The sequence below is a fragment of the Terrapene carolina genome, unplaced genomic scaffold, assembly GCF_002925995.2.
Source record: "Terrapene carolina triunguis isolate 2854851 unplaced genomic scaffold, T_m_triunguis-2.0 Scaffold66, whole genome shotgun sequence".
NCBI classification, from domain to species: Eukaryota; Metazoa; Chordata; order Testudines; family Emydidae; genus Terrapene; species Terrapene triunguis.
In genome coordinates this window covers 44190222-44202844 of record NW_020664417.1, presented here as the reverse complement: position 1 = coordinate 44202844, position 12623 = coordinate 44190222, and the positions used below count along the sequence as shown (strand labels likewise).

General features: G+C 40.9%; 1 protein-coding gene across 4 annotated transcripts in view; it reads left to right on the top strand.

Annotated features, from left to right (window-relative positions):
• Window positions 1–838: 838 nt before the first annotated feature.
• CFAP97 (cilia and flagella associated protein 97) overlaps window positions 839–12623 on the top strand; it is a 47110-nt gene continuing 35325 nt past the window's right edge. Inside the window, exons 1-2 of one of the 4 annotated variants that reach the window (XM_024219239.2) lie at window positions 839–922; window positions 1458–1533. The gene's annotated coding sequence lies outside the window, so the exon portion shown is untranslated. Of the gene's footprint in view, window positions 923–1457; window positions 1557–10860; window positions 10963–12623 lie in introns of those variants that run through there. The other 3 variants (XM_024219238.2, XM_024219240.2, XM_024219241.3) reach the window with 3 other exon arrangements.

Here is a 12623-nt window from a genome sequence, read left to right as displayed (position 1 = left end):
ACCCCCTCCTGCACCCCAACCCCCTGCCGCAACCTGCAGCCCCTCCTGCACTCCTAATCCCTTGGCTCCACCCCCCAGCTTGGAGTCCCCTCCTGCACCCCAAACCCTTCATACCCAGCCTCACCCCATAACCCCACCCCAACACCCTGCCCCAGCCCAGTGAAAGTGAGTGAGGGTGGGAGGAAGGAGCCCCAGAGAGAGGGGGAATGTAGTGAGCAGGGGCGGGGCCTCAGAGAAGGGGCGGGGCTAGGATGTTCCATTTTGTGCCGTTAGAAAGTTGGCAACCCTACCCCCAGGGGAAGGGACAGGCTGGCAGCACAAGGCCGGATGAGCCATTGTGCATCTGGCAACTGCCAGTTTGTAACTAGTGCCCTCGCAGGCGGCTGGGTGTTGCGGGGCCTCCCTTGCCATGCCCCGGCCGGCCCCTCGCTCCGGGGACCGACCCCCGCGCCCTGCTCCACAAAAAGTTAATCCAGTCCTTGCGCTCAGCCCCAGGAGTCCCTTGGCTACAAAGGCCAAGCAAAAGCAAAACTACTATCATAAAAGTCTCGGATTCCCTTCGCCCTAAGCCGCTCCCAGCGATCTGCGGTGACGGAGGACAGGCCTCACCGCCCAGTCTAACCCCGCGGCTCCGAGCCGCGGTGCGGCCGTGCGGGATTTACACACCGCCGCTCCCCCCCCCCGCGGCAGGGCGCCGGAGCCCGGCTTTGCGGCACGTTGATAAGGCGCGTTGCCAAGGGCGGAGCTGCCCTGCCCCAGCTCTCCCCACCCCGGAGGCAGCCGTACGGGGCTCCAGGCCGCCCCCTGGCGCCCAGCGAGCGGAGCTCCACCCCCTCCCCGGCGACGCAGGGGCCGGGCTTGTTGCTGGCGCCTGGGCGAAAGGCGCGGGGCCCGGAGCCGAGCTGCTGCAGCGCAGATCTCCGTGAGTATCCGCCCGCGGGGCCTGGGCCGGGGGAGGAGGCTGCTGGGCTCCGTCCGTCCCGCGCTACTGGCGGCTCCGGCTGTGCCCACAACAAAGCTCAGTCCCAGGGGAACGGCGACGGGAGCTTAGCCGCTGCCCGGGGCACCCTGGCGTCAGGCTCCCCGGGGGTGGCGGGGCTGCCCTGCACGGGAAGGGGGCGGCCCTAGCGGCGGTGTGGGACTGGTAAACCTGCCGCCTGTGCGCCCCTCTCCCTCGAGCATCCTCGCCGCTGCCCGCGGCTAGAGCCCCCGCGGGTTTTCCTCGGGGCCCCTCGCCTGGATGCGCTCCTCCTCTCCTCAGATCCTAGCCTCCCCCCTGCCCTCGTCCACATGCACACAGGCTGTTCCTCCGGGTGTGTATGCCCTGCCAGGGGCGAACGACAGCTGCAGGCTGTGCTCTCCTGCAGCACCCCCGAGTGGGCAGGCAAAGGCACCGTGTAATTAGCAGGCCTTGGAAAATGGAAGATTTTAATTCTATATTTTGTATTATATTTTAGTGAGATTGCTTCCCCCCTGCACCCTCCAAGGATTTTACTGGTTTGCTACTTGAGTCCCTGCCTGACTGACACATATGTAGGTGTCTGTTTAGTGTGGAGGTTGGTTGAGCTATATTTGGAGAGTTTCTGCTTGCATTGAAAACCTGAATTAAATCATGTTCCAATTAAATATCCATATTAACCAACTTTCTGTGTCTCCACCTCCCCATCTGTGTTGATCAGCAAGGTATTTGTATGGAAATCAAAGTCCTTTCCTTTAAATAATGTGTCATCCAACTACCTTATTCATTTACTGGTACCTCAATTTACTGTCCATAACAGGATTGCTTGTGTAATAGTTGACTGTTTTGTGTCAACCACTGGATTGCAGTATTGCTGAATTAATTGGCCTAGAAAAAGAGATGGGAGTGATGGGATAGGAAATACAGAAGAGTGACATTTTAATAGTGCTTAGTAAAATATGTTGTAAACATATTACAACATTATGCTTATATGTAATGGAGTTTGGTCATTGGGTCCAAGTATTATACATTTGGCAAAAATGTCTTAACTCAGCAAACTACAACACAATTGTAGCATAATACTTATGAATGACTTACTCCTGGTGAATTATACTATCTCAATAATATTATATATTTGGCCAATGTCTCGTAAGTGTCTTCCTTGGAATTAAACAATTCTAGCCCTTTGTTTTACATACTTCTATTTTCTTTGCTGTTATCAGTAGTAATACAAATCTGTATGATAACTAACTACTCATTTTTTGTGTGGGATCTATAAATCCATTAAAATAAGTTGCAATCTGCTCAAACTTTGTATACATTGGAAGTATGTATACTCTTTCTGCACCAAACAAAATAAAGAAGAATAATACAAATTGTGATCTTAGATATGCATTGCTGGGCATCTCAGGGGATATTACATAATATACAGCAGTGCATACCACACATATGAAGCACTGTCTATACCTTCTCAAAGCCTGTTAAGGAAGCTATTATGGTTTAAATACGGTCAACATGGTTTGCATTCACAAAATAACAACTGTTTTATGGCATGTTGCATAATAGTATGTAAGCCTTGCTAGAAGTTTTCCTCTTCAGTATGGTTCTGTTAAACAGAGTCTTGCTGAAACTGGCTTAATGGTAACGTGTAAAGGGCTAATTACAGAACTGTTAGTCCTTTGTGTCAAACAATCCACAGCACATCAACTAGGTAAACATTTGCAAGATGACTACATCCAAACCAGAAGGTAAATATGCACTTATATTTATTACATTTATTTATTTTAAAAGACTGTAATTTAGTCACTCTTATGACATGTACAGAGTTCTTATTTGGACAATGATGGATAGAAAGATATATAAATAGTTCCATAAAGTGTTGAATGTATTTATCTGTGAGAGCATACTATTCAACAAGAGAAGTATTTTGTTATGGAGTAAAAAAACAGAGCCATCTCTTTTGGCTATTTATTTTCAGTCTCTGGTCTGTTCTGATGCATATATGGGGTGTGATGCAACTGGTGCAGACTTATGCTTTAATGAGAAACTAATCCATTTTCCTGTAGAAAAGCCTTAAAATGCTAATCAATAACTAGGAAGAGTTGTCAATGATGAAAGGGGCATTTTCCACCAAAAATGAAATTAATCAGACATGCTGCTTGTAAGGTAAGATGCATTAAAATAATAGAATATCAGGATTGGAAGGGACCTTAGGAGGTCATCCAGTCCACCCCCTTGCTCAAAGCAGGACCAATCCCCAGACAGATTTTTGCCCCAGATCCCTAAATGGCCCCCTCAAGGATTGAGCTCACAACCCTGTGTGTAGCAGGCCAATGTTCAAACTACTGAGCTATCCCTCCCTCTTTGAGTTGTATTTTTGAGTTTGCTTTAGTTTGTTCTTTGTGCTTTCTAAATAAAATTGTGGATACTAAAGCTACATCAGCTTATAATACTAAACATTAGAAGCATTTTCTTGCTAGATGTTAGCTTCAGAATGAAGTCTGGGAAATAAACCTTCAGTTGTTTGGATTCAGCTGTTGGAGTGTTTCCCTGCTCTGCTGCCTGCCCCAGCCCACGAAAACCCCATTTCCTTTTCTCTCTTCACAGGTGTGCTTCCACACACATCCTAAGGTCTCCAGGAGTAGGGTTCCCTCGCTATGGACCTTAGAAAACCTGCAGATATGGGGACTGAAGAGAGCATTTGTGGGATAAAGAGGACCGTTCCTCTCCTTTGTTGTGTATTTCCTGAGGCATGCAGAACCCTCAGTGAATTTTAGGTGGCTCATTGCCCCCTCATTCATGAGTTTTAGGAGGTTCATCCTGACACACTCCATCCCATGAGTCTTAGTAGGCTTTTTTTAGTCTTTTGAGCCTATTTGATTCATTAGAAGACTGACAGATCTAGAGAAGGTTGGTGAAGGGCTGCCATCTAAGGCTTAACAGGAAGAGCATTCAGAAGTTTCCCAGAGAGTCTTTTAAGACATGTAGAGGTGATGGTTCTCAGTCTCCTAGGGCTGTGGGGGAGAAAGGGTTTCACAAGCTTCTGAAAGTCCACGCAGCAGGGGTGAGGGAAGCCTATGACTTTTCTTGGGGCACCCATGACTGAGAGTCACATTGTAACCCCATGCCTCCAGCATGAGGGAGTCTTGCCTTTGCTTGGGGGGGGGGATCAGCAACCTAATTCTGCCATCCGTTTAGCCATTCAAGCACTCTCCTCAGAACTATACCAGCCCTGTATTCACCTTGCAGGTTAACAATTGATGCACCCTAGTCCCCTGTGATATCCAGCTGCTGACACTGACTACTCGCAGAAAATCCAAATCCTCTGCACCCAAAGGTGCAGTGTACCCCACTTTACCAGTGTTACCCTAAACCACTGCTCCCATAAACCACACAGCAGTTATGAGCCCTTACAATAAAACAAAAGTAGGCTTATTTAAGAAATAATTAAGATTAAATTAGAAACAAGGGAGTGGTGGAAACAAATGGTAACAATATAAAACAATCACCAAATGTAAACCTTGGTCTAGGCTTAATAGTTACCTTTCCTATCCAATAAAGTAGGTTTCCCCCTCAAAGTTCAGTGTGTTGCAGAGCAGACTGGTTTCACCAGAACCAGGATCTAAATGTTCATGAAAACATCCCCACACCACAAGGGGTTTCCTCAGTGAATGGATCCAGAGTGCTTCTCACTCCTCTGTGTTATACTGAAAACAGTCCCCATCCCCCATTCACAGACAGGGCAAACCCCTGTCTTGTTGTAAAGTTCCTGTTTTACCTTCAAGTGGTTTTTATTTTTTTATTTTTTTAAGTTGCCTCTAATTGTTTTCCATTGGAAGTCCTAGTATTGTGCAAGGCCACACAGTTGAGCCTTGCATTATGTCACTGGCTACACAGGGCAGGATGACAACTCCCTCACTACCCAAAAGGGCCATCACTGAGACTGATTAGCCCCTGGTGACTTTTATTCCAAGTCCATAAAGCATTCTTTCTCTATAATTCCTTAAATATTACCTGCAATGATTGTGAATTTTGACAAGTTACAAGCTTTCTGTAAATACTTTACATATTACTCTCTATGGATAAATATCCTGGATGACATGTCTGGTGTAGTGAGTTTGAGAGATCTGAGGTGGTGAGAGTTGTTTGCAAAGAACAGGGGACTCTGCTGTGGGGCCTCTGTGTCAGAAGAAAACTAAGCTTGGAGGTGGCTTTGGCCTGATAAACCAACTAACTAATCTAGCTCGCCTTGATTCACTTACACAAGCAAAGCCATACTCTTGTGTACAGGACCTAAGGTCTGTAGGAGATTGGTTTCCCTCCTAAGGTACCTTGAACTGTGTATTAGCAAAGTAATTTTCCCAGCACTCCACATGCCCCCCTCTTTCAAAGGCCCCCTTAGCTTTTTAGTCTCATGTTAGTGCTATTTAAAAAACTAAGGAGATTCCCACACAAAATCTCCATTAATGTTACAGGCACAGTTCAGTGGCTTGTGTGTATTACTCTTGAAGAACATTGGTTTAGTTTAATAACCCGCACCCACTGCCACACCAAAAATCCAAACAGTAGAAATTCTGAGTTAAACTTGAAAGAAACCAACCAAGCTTTCGAACACAGTATTTACTCTTTTTCCCCTAGCAGTGACCTGAGTAAATCAGAAAGTTATACTACCTTAGCCATTTTTTTTTTTTTAAAAATAAGGACCACACAAACTAAAATCTTGTATTGTAGCTATGCTGCTTTGTCTCCTAGTGATGCATAATAGACTTTAAACAATTTTACAGATTCCTGATATGACAAGCAGCACTCAAGGGACTCATTCCCAACTCTGTTTAAAGTCCCAAATATTGAGAGGTACTGAGAGCACTCAGTGCATTACAGGAGGTGCATGACACTTCACAATATGAGACCTAATCATTCCGGATGCTGGTAATTTATTTTAAGTGTCATTAGACAGAAAGTTAGCATGTCTCCTTGTACATCTAGTGTCATCTAGTCTGACCTGCACATTTCAGGCCACAGAACCTCACCCACCCACCCCCAACATCTGAGTGATTTACTGAAGTACTCAAATCGTGATTTAAAGACTTCAAGTTACAGATAATCCACCATTTACACTAGTTTAAACCTGCAAGAGACCTGTGCCCAATGCTGCAGAGGAAACCCCCAGGGTCTCTGCCAATCTGACCTGGGGGAAAACTCCTTTCCAACCCCAAATATGGTGTTCGGTTAGGCCCTGAGCATGTGAGCAAGACCAACCAGCCAGACACTTAGGAATGAATTCTCTGTAGTAACTCAAAGCCCACCTCATCTAGTGTCCCATCACTAGCTATTGGAGATATTTGTTGCTAGCAGTCGCAGATCAGCTACATGCCATTGTAGGCAATCCCATCAGACCATCTCCTCCATAAACTTATCAAGCTCAGTCTTGAAGCCAGTTAGGTTTTTTCCCCCCCACTGCTCCCCTTGGAAGGCTGTCCCAGAACTTCACTCTCTGATGGCTAGAAACCATCATCTAATTTCAAGCCTAAATTTGTTGATGGCCAGTTTATATCCATTTATTCTTGTGTCCACATTGGGGCTTAACTTAAATAACTCTACATATACAAACACCATATGTCCCAATCATGAAATTGGAGCACTTGTAATGAAAGATGGGAAGTTTGTGTGGTGGTAAATCATCACATTTGGTATTGGGGATGCATGTTTGCTTCAATGCTCCGTGTGCAAAAAAATGAAATGGTAGGAGGACAACTCCAGGGACTAGTTAAATTAGTCTAGATGCTTTAACTGTGTACTTCCATACTTTATACACTCTGGGTTTCTAACTTTGTTTTAACCTTAACATTGAAACGTAACATCCATTCAAACCACTAATATGTGCCTTCAACCTAAGTTATTTTTTTGTGGGGATCCTACCTTTATTATTTGATATTTATATTACAGTAATGTCCAGAGGGCCTATTATTACAACCCATCTCCAAACTGATCTCCGGGGGATAGCATTGGTAGCAGATTTTATTTTTTTATTTTTTAAGAAATCTTTAGGGCTGATAAAGTTTTGGTCCTCATTCTTTAAAGACAGTCTTTTGTCTGTTATATATTGCCTAGACCAGTGGAGTCCTGGTCCATGATTGTGGCACTAGGTGCTGTGATAATTCAAATAATTAATAATAAACTTGGGAGCTGGTAGTGGATACCTATAGTTACTGTTTTACTACCACCAGCTAGCTAGTGTATTCTTGAGGATATTCCATAGCGTCCCAGTCCTGCAAAAACTTATGTTCATAATTTACTGTTGACCTCAGTGGGACTACTTATTTTAGTAAAGTTAAGCATATGTGTAAGTGTTGAAAAGACAGGGGCTTAGGTAAGTAATTGATGCTTGGTAAGAATTTCCTAGATGGACAGTTGTTAGCGTATACAGCAGGAAACATGTTTTCTTTGAATGTGTAAATAAGAGGGTTATTAAAATCAGAAGTTAGGCATAGGTATTTTGGATCAGTGACAGCTTTTACTAAGACTGCATGATCTCATTTGTTGATTCCATAGTCTAGCAACTGAAATAGTAAAAATCTGTACTTTCTACAGACAGTACAATAAAAGATTTTGTACATATATGTAGTGTGCTATTCTCCTGAAAAATCCCTAACTACAAATAATTTGGCAAATCCCACTTTTCAAAGAAATGTCATGTGTCCTAGATGCACAAGGGAATAAAATACAAAAGTACCAACTGAGACTCACTCCTCTCTTATAATTTCATTTCATACTCACCGTTAAAACAATGTCTAGTTTGTGAAGCACCAAAAATGTCACTAAGAGAAATTGACCAAAGCAGCACATCTGTTTTTTTTAATAATGTAAAGATTACAAAGTGAAGGGACTGTGCCTGAAAAAGGGAAGAGGTAATGTTATGAATAAAATATTAATATTGCAGTGAAGCGGCTAATGTTACCATCCTTATCTGCTGGGCAGAATCGAAGTTGTTGAACTGTGTGTTTAGAGGCCACAGAGTGCTAACAAGTGATTCTTTTGTAGTTCAAAAAGACCTGTATTTTGGATGCTCGAATTCTGTCTCCATTGTTGCCATGAAGTTGTGACTAGCCATTACTATGCAGCATAGTGACAACTGTGAAGACCTAGCATGGCTATATGTTACAATATAACCAGTAACACTAAAATATTCTTAATGTAGTCTTGGTTGCTAAGAACATAATGATACAAAAACTATATTTGCAAGAATGTTACAGTTAACACTTAAATGTTAATGGACGAAAATGATCAGAAAAGGTAATATAGATATACATTTTTAACTAATCTAGATTTAAGAAAAAATGTGTAAAATTGCCCCAAACCAACTTTAAGTGTGACCCATAGAATTTCACTCTTCCATTTGTATAAGACAATTTAAAAAAGATTAGATATAAGTAAATTCCATGCGGCAAACAATATTGAGGTCTGATAATAGAGGCAAGAACGCTGTTCTATCATTTAGTTATTGGTTCATTTGCATGTAGCTACAAAGTAGAGTCATGCAACTACTGACGCAAAGACCTTCTTCTGTATCTGTCATGTAAAGGATTTACAGTTAAACTGTAATACTATATGTGTTGTATTATTCAGCTTTATAAAGCTGATGTCCCACGCATGACGACTATTAAACAGGTAGTTCCATAATTGTGGGTCTTATGAAAGCTGAACCTAAAGAAAGAGGAATCCAAGCAGAGTGGATTTGATTTAAATCAAATGGATTTAAATAATGATTTAAATCACTAGTCAGGAAGACTCAATTTAATCATGGATTTCTACATAAAAGTGCATTCTTGTTCGTTGTTATAACCTTAACACATATTCTTTACAACTCAGAGACAGGTGTAGGTTTCATTTTTAGAAGGTACACACTATACCTTTTTAAAGTGATTTATTTTGAAAACTTTTCAGATTAGTTTTACAGCTATATCAGAAAATTAATGATTGTTTGGTTATTTCATTTACCAAAGGTAATTGAAGCAGATATTTATGAAGTCATTGAGAGGTGAGCTATTTCCAAATATCAATAATTAACCCGTTGAATTGGAGGATTTTCTTTCCATGCTATATTAGGAGGAGAACATCACCAGACAGACCTTTAAATTGTTTTATCTAGTAAAACAACAACGTTATGTATTCTGGATTTTTTTCTTCAACAGCAAACATATAATATTTTAACAAAAGAAGCATATGAATTTTTGAGTTTAGTTAAACATTCAAGTTTTTTAAAATCAGGTTTGTTTTTGTTAAAAATTGTTTTTAACTAAAATATTTAAATGAAATATTTAAAACAAAAACAAAAATCAACTATGTCAGCCAGGTCAACATGAGAAACTTAAAATATTGGCTTCTGCAGCTAACTCAGTTGTCTTCACTTTCATTTTCCTGTTTGTTCATAATCTGGAAAAGAAAAACAAGCTTTTCTGCTTTTTCAGGTCCCAAACAATTTCTCAATTTGGAATGAATTAGTCCAAAGGAAGAAAATATTCTTTCTACACTGGCAGAAGAAGCTACCGCTGCTAAAAGTGAGATGATCACTTCAACAATCTCTGAATCCAAGTGCTAAGTGACTTCCACCAGTTCACTGGTGTGACTTTCTTTAAAACATCAGCGGCAAACATATATTTCTCAAATGGGTCACCCTTAGCTCTGAAGTTTATTATAGTTGGCATTATGGATGGATGATTGCTGGATGTCCATGTCATAGTCAACTCTTCTTCTTCAGCAGTTAAGGTTTGACGCTGGTACCGAGTATTGAGAATATTTGCAAGAAAATGAGCCGGAGATAGTGCTTGTCCCATTCGTTCTTTTAATGCTTGTAATTTAATTCTGTCATTGCATATTTCTCTTTTTAAGATCTCACTCCGTTCCTTCCAAATTTCAAGAGTGTCAGCAATAAAACAGCTATTTCCCTGCATTATGGTCAACGCTACAGAAATAGGCTTCAAGGTACTCCGCATGTGTTCAACATTTCTCTTAAGCCCAATGTTAAAAACTTCGGCTGTGACAGTGCCATCTATTTTTTTCATTATTTTGTTCACAATCTGTCATCAGATTAGGCCAGTTCTTTATATAGTGCTCAAAACAGTCCACTACGAAGTTCCATCACACGTCTTGTGGGAGAGTTAGCTTGGTTCCTCCCACTTTTTTCAGAGCAGCTGCTGCAAAGTGGTTGTTACGGAAGTATTTTGCAATTTCAACAACATTAGCCTTTATTTCTGGAACACTGAAGTCTTTGGCTAGGAGGTGCATCAAATGAGCACTGCAACCGTATGTTTAGTTGGGACTCTTTTCTAAATTTCTTCTCATCTTGGATACATTTGCAGCTTGGTCTGTGATCAAGCTGCATACTAGACATTTGAAATTTTTTTTCAGAGTTTGTTATAGCTTTAACTGCTACTTCTTGTAAGTATTCTGCTGTGTGTGCATTTCCTGATGTATCAATTGTTTCTGTAAGGAAGACATTCCCTTCTTCTGTTGTCACACAAGCACATACAACAGCATCATTGTGGACGTTGCTCCACCCATCAAGACTCAGGTTAACAATTTCACCCTTTAGACCTTTTGCACACTGCTCATTTTCTCTTTCATACACTTTATCCAGCAATTTGCCTGTGACATCTGCTCTGTTGGATGGACTGTATCCTGGTCTTAATGACTGAACCATGTTAATGAAGTGTGGGTTCTCCATCATACAGAAAGGAAAGTTTGTTGCATAAACGAACCGGGCAATTTTTTCATCAATTACCTCTTTTTGTAATCTGCTGGTTCTTATCACAAACTTATCTATGGTTGTTTCTGGATGATGGAGCTTTTTTTCTTTTTTTTTTTCTTTTTTTTTCTTTTTGCTACAGGTGATATACTGTGGTTATGTGACATACGTTATGTGACTGAAACACTATTATTGGCAGATAACGCTGAACCTATAGAAAATGATGGTGATCTTGAAGGTGGATAGTCTTCAGAATCCTGTATGTTGGGGATGAATTCTCCTAAACAAAATAAGTCAATGCAGTTATTTAATTATTATTACCATACTGCTCATTTAGTATTACTCATTGCATTCACTGACACTCAGTACTACTTTAAAGGTGAAATTGTAAAAGGAAGATCTGCCTATTTCAGCTATTTATTTTTTATCACAACTGCATCTAAAATGATAGTACCATAGAGTAACAACTATATTTTTTGCTCAAACATGAGAATTCAAGAATAGTTCAGAAGGAAGACAGGCAGTCCTTAAGAAAGAAGTATGAAATAAAAAAGTTTACCAACCTGAAGATCCTGCATGTTCAGACACGTTCCTTTCATCATCTTCAATGCGGCTTCCTCCTGAGAAGGAACACTTCTCATGACGTTGTTTCATTTGGGCAACCAGGCCTTGCATTTCTTTGTTGCACTGTTTACATTTTGCACGCATGCTTGTATTACCCACAGGTAGAGGAACTTCATTCAAATATTCCGAAACTGGGTCTCTTTTATGGCCTGCTGCCATTATAGGTTTCCCTTCTAGTGAAAGAATTGTATGGTAGATCTCAAATCAATGAAAGCTACACTCAGAAAGACCTCAAGACTAGTGGAATATGCTGCTCAAACTGTTTCACTTTTGTTTCTACTGCCTGTCCCTTCCTTCTCACATTTATATCCAGACTTTTTCTCCTTGTCCAGATCTGTTCCGCCCCCAAAATCTTCTATTCATTGAACTTTTTGAAACTTTGCACTTTTACAGAGAGGTAAGGGATTGATTCTGAGAGTTCTTATTTGGACAATGATGGATAGAAAGATATATAAATAGTTCCATAAAGTGTCGAATGTATGTATCCATGAGAGTATACTATTCAACAAGAGACAATAAGGTTGAGGTCTGTTATTTCTCACCTCTATATATTTATTTAAAAACATTTTTCCTGTTAACAAGCATGTTATCTCTGGAGACCCAAATTCACAGTTGAGAACTGCAAAACTAGGCATCTCTGATGGTATCTTCTAGACTGAGCCCCATTGAGTAGATAGAAAGATTAACCTAAATAATCTATAAAGAAGCCCCTGGAACCCCATAAGATTGGGTCTCTAATCCATGAATTATTGGAACTCATTTACAAAACTTTTCTTAAACATTACATGAATATATTGTCTCATACTATAGAATTAGAATTTATAATCCCTATTCCATAATGAGATATCTTTGAGCTATAATGTATCTTAATTAAAACTGTCTTTAGGTAGGTTTTACCTCAAAAAGCATTTTATCTAAAAAATCCGATTTAAATAAAAAAAAATTGGATACACCTCTACCTTGATATAAAGCTGTCCTCGGGAGCCAAACAATCTTACCGCATTATAGGTGAAACTTATATTGAACTTGCTTTGATCCACCGGAGTGCGCAGCCCCCGCTCCCCCCCGGAGCACTGCTTTACCGCATTATATCCAAATTCGTGTTATATCAGGTGGCGTTATATCGAGGTAGCGGTGTGGTGGTGGTGTTTTTTTAAGGAAAATCATTGATTTTTATCCACCCTGAATCCAAGTAAGATTGTTCTGGGAATATCTAATGTGAAGTTTACATTTTCTTTAAAAAATAAAATAAAATTCGGGAAGTGTATGTAATATATAGATGGTTTTAACTTTGCC